The sequence below is a fragment of the Pongo abelii genome, chromosome X (genome assembly GCF_028885655.2).
Source record: "Pongo abelii isolate AG06213 chromosome X, NHGRI_mPonAbe1-v2.0_pri, whole genome shotgun sequence".
In the NCBI taxonomy this organism is placed as follows: Eukaryota; Metazoa; Chordata; class Mammalia; order Primates; family Hominidae; genus Pongo; species Pongo abelii.
In genome coordinates, this window is record NC_072008.2 from 35,224,385 (window position 1) to 35,231,999 (window position 7,615).

Below are 7,615 nucleotides of genomic sequence, written 5' to 3' on the forward strand. Positions count from 1 at the left end.
CAAAGTTCTACAAAGCCAACATAACCCAATGTCAAAATCTGACAAGGGCACTATGAAATGATAATTGCCTCCCAAACTCACTCATGAACACAGATGCTGAAAAACTAAACAATATGGATTTGATTTTTTAATATATTGTTTAGTTTTTCTGCACCTGTGTTCATAAATATAGATAGTGGAACTCCCTGGTGACTTCACCTTCCAGATCATTACAAATAGCTTGCTGAAAAAGCCTCCAAACCTTTCTATACAAATCCAAAATGTTCTGCAATTTTTTCATGCAACATATCTCTCTCATTTTTCCATGTCAGTATGTACAGATCCACCTAATGCATATTAATGTCTTTAATTTGGATTTGGATATTATTTATCTCTTCTACTGATGGATATTTTGGCTGCCCTCAATCTTCCACTGTTAAAAACAATGTTATAATAAACATTCTTGTATATGTCATTTTGTACATAGAAGAAAATAATCTTCAGATTAAATTACTTGAGGTAGAAATATATAGTAAACTAGAATTAATCTTCCTAAAAATTATTTTAGTATCTTCTCTTTAGGTTTTATTACTCCCACCTCTGATCTTTAAAGATTTTTTCTGACCATGGTTTTGTCAAACTGTCTATAAGACATTTTAACATCTTGCTAACCCTTCCCAGTTGTATTTTTAATTATAACCTTCACATGAGTCAAGTTCACAAAATTGCCTGATCTCAAGCTGTGTCTTCACAGAGTTACTGATGAAAATATTTTAAGCATCAACCACAGAATTACTATCAAAGTCAATAAACTGTTTTTCTAGCTCGTATATTATGCTGAATATGGACATTCGTCTTGCTGGATATGGCTTAAAATGTGAATTTTTCTGTTCCAGATTATTGGTTAGGCTACTGAATATTAAATCATTAATTTTATTCATTTATTAAATAATTCTCTTAGGGCACATGTTTTTTTCATGAAGGCACTATTTCTAGCAAAGATCTAACCTACAGTTCCAGGAATTTCAATCAGGAGAAGGAGGAAATAAAATCTAAAATAAATAAATTTAAATATTTACTTAATATGGGAATTTTATGTTCAATGACAATTTAATCACCTTATTAAATAATCATCTTATTTAATATTGCATTTAAATAAAACACTTTGATTATGATATCAAAATGTTGTGGCCATATTTTTTTCTGTCCTTACCCTTGATAGGAGAGTCTTGATAATTTCCATGGGCTTAGTGGGGCTAACATTCACCAGTCAGTTTTTTTGTACATAACTTAACAAACAGTTGTTGTAAAATATTGACCTTATATTTGCATACACGGTGTCCCAATCTACCTCACAATGACTTTCTAGTCTAAAAATATATTGTTACTGGAATGATTTGGACACAGGCCGTTCCTCATATTTATGTCTCTGTCTGGTAGTTTTATATCTCTTACCCATGAGGTTTGCTCTCCCACCTAGAGATACACTTCCTTCCCTAATTCTGCCCTGGAAATATTCCTTTCTTTACCCTCAGAGCTTCCAGGTTGAATCTTTTGACCCTGGTCTCGGTTCCTCTCCACACACAAATACTGGTTTGGAAAGGTGTCTTCATTGGCCAAACAAATGAAAACAGGGGTGATATGGAGGGAGAAAATGAGAGTGGCCCTGTAGAGAAGCTCTTTCCTCTATTCACAATCACTTTCATTTCACTAAGCTCCATTTCCCATATGCCTGGCAGAGCCTTTCTTGCAGAGCCCATTCCTCTAAATTGTTGCTAAATCCTAATTCGGTGTTTTCTACACACAAACATTAATTTATTTCTTATGGGTGACCTCCTTAAATAGTCTCTTTGAAAAAAACTTTAGGGAAAATACAGGCAGATATGTCTCCCTTATCAAAGACAAGAGGACACTGACTCTAACTTCTTTGCACATTTCACTGTACTTTATTTATTAAAATGCTGGTTGTGAAAACCGTCAGAACTATAATATGCTGGTTTCAAAATTAACAGAACAGTAGCAAGAAACACCAAGGTTTTCAAAGAGCCAGGGAAATAATAACCCAAATAAAAAAGAACAGACCTTTATTTTGGTAATGTGTAAGTCCTTTGCCTATTACATGTGGGAAATGTTTTTCATTTTATTTATCCTTTGTCTTTGTCTTTTTGTTTAGTTTTACTCCTGATAAGTTTTAAATTCATAAGCAGTAAAATTATCCTCTTTTTATCATGAAATGCATAACATATATACAGAAAAATACAGGACATAGAAATGGAAAACTCAACAATTTGTCCCAAACTGACCACCAATGTCTGTTAACAGCACCAGGAAGCTCTCTTGTACCCTATCCCAACCAATATTCCATCTCTCCCTCTCCTGTAATGGCCAACCTCAGTCTGACGTTGGTAATAATAGTTGGTTTTTTTCCCCCTCATTGTTTTGCTGCTTAAATGTACATTGCTAACATTAATTATACCTTTATACCTGCCTTAAACATTTTTATTTAAATAAATCTAATAGTATTTTGTGTCTAATACACTCTGCTCAAAATTATGAGGCATCCATGTTGATTAACGGAGATCATTCACTTCCTTTTTTCATACTGTTCAATTGTGTTAAAATACCATACTTGATTTAGCCATTATTAGGTTGTTTTCATTTATTTGTTACTATATTGATAGTGCCATGAACATTCATATATATCTTTACTGTTGTACATGTACAATGTCTTGACTTTTTTGGCCCTTTATATTTCCATATAAATTTTAGAAACATATTTTCAGGTTTTATTAGAAAATGTATACACTTTTGGATCACATCACACCAGAAGATCAATTTGAAGAGAGCTAACATCTTTAGAACGAGTCTTCTAATTCATTAACGGGGTATGTCCCCCTACTTTTTTATGTCTTAAATTATCTATATAATATATTATAGTTTCCTCCATAGAATTCTTGCAAATGTTTTGTTACATTTAGTCATATTTCATACTTTTTGCAAAAATAATTATCGTACTGCAAATTTTTAAAATTTTATTTCCTGGTTGTGTGTTACTTGTTCATAGAAATGTAATTACTTCTTTTTGTTGTTGTTTATTATTTTTTGAGATGGAGTCTCGCTCTGTCACCAGGCTGCAGTGCGGTGGCGCTATCTTGGCTCACTGCAACCTCCACCTCCCGGGTTCAAGCAATTCTCCTGCCTCAGCCTCCTGAGTAGCTGGGATTACAGGCCGTTGCCACTACGCCCAGCTAATTTTTGTATTTTTAGTAGAGATGGGATTTCACCATGTTGGTCAGGCTGGTCTCAAACTCCTGACCTCATGATCCGCCTGCCTCGGCCTCCCAAAGTGCTGGGATTACAGGCGTGTGCCACCGTGCCCGGCCAGAAATGTAATTCATTCTTATATGGTATAAGCTATACTATATAAATATTAATAACTAATATATGAATATTAATTAATCTTGAGAAATTCACTTAAATTTTTATTATTAAATTTCATAATTTACCTGTAGATTGTTCTTTATTTTGATATAAATAGTTATATTATTGAAAAATAGTAAATTTTTTTTCTATGAAATCCTTACAACATTTATTTATTTTTTTTTGCTTTGCCGTCAAGGCCTTTGGTACAATGTTGAATGGAAGTGATAAGAGTGAATATCTTTGCCTTGTCTTTTCCTCAAAGGGAAAGCTTTCAATACTTCACCATTAAGTATGATGTTTATGTAGGTTTTCAGTAGCTACTGTTTTTCAGATTAAACAAAGTCTCCTTTGCTTTATTTCTAATTGATAAAACTTTATAAAAATCTTGATTGATTATTAAATTTATCAAATGCTTTTTCTGTATTTATTGAGATGGTACTAAACATTTTTTCTTCTATGATTTCTCTTAACATAGATATTCCATTGATGGGTTTTCAATATTAAACTAATATTAACCAATATTGCATTTTCTAACAGTGCTCAGAAAGAACTCCCCAACTCCAAGATGACAGTTTTCGGAGGCAGACTATCCATTTTTTCAGTACCTGCATTGTTTCTTCTTCACTTTCTCCTTCTCCTCCTTTTCTACCGCTGCTGTTTTTATAGTGTTTGATTCCTCTAGATTTGTTTGGTGTAAAGAATGAGGAAGGAAATAAACTTGTTGTTCCAACCCATTTATCAATTAACGTATCTTTTCCCCTATTATTTGATATACAACTTTCATAATTTAGTGAATTCCTGTATACGCATAGCTCCATTATTGGACTATAGTCTGTATAATTCTTTATTGTAGTATGTGGCTGCATTAATACATGTTCAATATTCTTTTCTCATGTTTTCCTAAACATTCTTACCCATTTACTTTTCCACATTGACATGTTATATAAATATCTTTCTATTTATATGGCCCATCTTCTTAGCTTAATGAATCATTTCTTGTAAGTTACATCTGTGATATAGCACATACATTGTACCTCATAAGAGAATCTGGACTATGAGTAATAATAAATGGACTATTTACTATCTCACATGATGTAACAAAACTCTAAATAGTAGGTAGTTTCAGGGTTCAGTCGGTGACTAAATGGCATTATCTAAGATCCATCTTCCTTCTCTATTAGTCTCAGCTTGTTGCTGTAACATAGCAATATCAGTTACAGATACTGCATTCAAGTTAAAATATCTATAAAAAGAAATGTTCCTGTCTTGAAACCCTTTTTAAGGTAGAGTGGATTATAATTTTCCCATAAGTCCTTAAGTATGTGTTCTTTATACCACATTGATCAGAACTGCAACACATTGCTGAGCAGCTAGCAAGCAAAAGAACTGTCATAATAGACATAGAGACCAATCAGGAAACACCCCTTGGGGCTAAATAGGAATTCAATTTTCCCCAACCATCATGGATATTCAAAATTGGGCAAAACCCACCAAAGTGCTTGTATTAATCTGTTCTCACATTGCTATAAAGAACTACCTGAGCCTAGGTAATTTATAAAGTACAGAGGTTTAATTAGCTCATGGTTCCACAGACTGTACAGGAAGATGGCTATAGAAGCCTCAGGAAACTTACAATCATGATGGAAGGTGAAGGAGAAGCAAGCATGTATTACCATGGCACAACAGGAGAGAGAGATAATGAGAAGACAGGGGGGCGGGGGGAAGGTGCTACACACTTTTAACCAACCAGATCTCATGAGAACTCCATCACAAGAATAGCAAGGGGGACGTCTGCCCCCATGATTCAACCACCTCACACCAGGCTCCTCCTTTAACATGTGGTGGTTAGAATTTGACCTGAGGTTTGGGTGGGAACACAGAGCCAAACCATATCATTCCACCCCTGGCACCTCCCAAATCTCATATTCTTCTCACATTTCCAAACACAATCATGCTTTTTCAATAGTCTCCCAAGTTTTAATTCATTCCAGCATTAACTCAAAAGTCCAAGTCCAAAGTCTTATCTGAGACAAGACAAGTCCCTTCCACCTATCAGCCTGTAAAATAGAAAAACAAGTCAGTTACTTCCAAGCTACAATATGTGTACAGACATTGGGTAAACCCTTCCATTACAAGAGGGAAAATTCAGCCAAAACAAAGGGCAAGCCCATGCAAGTCCGAAACCCAGCAGGGTAGTCATTAAATCCTAAAGCTCCAAAATAACCTCCTTTGACTCCATGTCTCACATCCAGGACACACTGATGTAACGGGTGGATCCCAAGGCCTTGGGCAGCTCCACCCCTGTGGCTGCTTTCATGAGCTGGCATTGTGTGCCTGCAGCTTTCCTATGTGCATGGTGCAAGCTGTCAGTGGATCTACCATACTGGGGTCTGGAGGACAGTGGCCCTCTTCTCACAGCTCCACTAGGCAGTGCCCCAGTGGGGACTCTGTGTGGGGGCTCCAACTCCACATTTCCCCTCTGCACTGCCCTAGCAGAGGTTCTCCATGAAGGCTCTGCCCATGCAGCAGACTTCTGCCTGGACATTCAGGCATTTCTATGCATCCTTTGAAATCTAGGTGGAAGCTCTCAAACCTCAGCTCTTGCCTTCTGCACATCCACAGGCCCAACACTATGCAGAAGCTGCCAAGGCTTGGGGTTACACCCTCTGAAGCAACAACCCGAGCTGTACCTTTGGCCCCTTTTAGCCACAGCTGGAGCTGGGGTAGCTGAGACACAAAGTACCATGTCCTGAGGCTTCACAGAGCAGGGGGGCCTTAGGCCTGGCCCATGAAACCATTATTTCCTCCTAGGTCTCCAGGCCTTTGACAGGAGAGGCTGCCACTAAGGTCTCTGAAAAGCCCTGAAAGCATTTTTCCTGTTGTCTTGTCTGTTAACATTTGGATGCTTCAAAATTAGCAGAGTCTTCCCACTTATGTTTAGGGATTGAGTAGTGTTTGCTAAAGTAGAAGAACAGACTCTCGTGCAGTCAGTGTTTCTGTCTCTAGTATGCCTTCCTTTAAAACTTTAAAGTAATTTAAACTTGTAAGTATGTGAGAAAAATTCAAAATCTAAACATTTTTAAAATTAAAAATGAAGTCTTACTTCTTGATCTCAGGCTTTCTTTTAAAAAGTAACATTGTTGATACTTTTTTTTACAAATTCTACACTATGTATCTTTTATTAATTTTTGGTAAACTTTTTATTGAAATATGAAATACATAAGGAAAGGTGAACGGATGTTGAGTGTATATCTTGATGGATTGTCACAATGTGAGTACACTTGTGCTATTTGTACGTAAATATCTCCCACTGCACTTATGCCCATTCAAAGAGCCTAGAGAAAAATATTTTATAGTTCCTTACCAATGCTTCAAAACTTAACCCCCTCTAGCTGGCAACCCCAGAAATCTTGGTCTTTTGAACATATGAATTAGCTCCCCACATGGCAGCCTTCTTCTATTTCTGTGATTTTTGCAAGACTATGTACCAACATATGGAGTTTAGAAGGCCAATAGATGGAAATTTTCTCCTCTCTCCTAAGTTCAGAATCAATTGAGAGAGATGCACATACAGACACACAGAGTATAAATTGTATTATTGGGTAAAAGCTCTATTGCAGCGTATCTTAGATTTGTTGTGACAACAGAAGTGAACAACTCCAGGAAAGATGAATAAGAAAACAATGCTTGGACATGTAATCATTGACTTTAATAATACACCACCTCTAAGTTGGATTAGACTCCATACATCTAAGCTATCTCATTTCAGGAACAGAACTTATCTGATAAACTTAGTGCATAATGACAAATAGTTCAGAGTAACCTCTATGAGGCGAGGCATAAAAAGAGGCCAAAGAGGTGCAGGGTAATTTGAGCATGCTCAAGTATCCAGTTTATGTATAAAGTAAGTCACTTCTTCCACATACTGCACACCTTGCTCCAGCCCCAGGACAGATATGGGGAGAAGATGGAGAGGAACTTGAAATGTTCTTCCCACGGTTTTATCTTCCTGGAGACTAGAGTAGAAATTCCATTTTTGTATGTGGAAATAAGGAGTGGAGAAAAAGTTAAAATGAAATAATATGCTAGCAATTTGATTTCTTCTAATTTATAATTAAAATAGCTATCATGACCCCAAAAAGAAAAGAAAAATCTCATAAAAACATCAAGAAGTAAGACTGACAGCTGAACTAGTTTCAGAATATGGGAACAA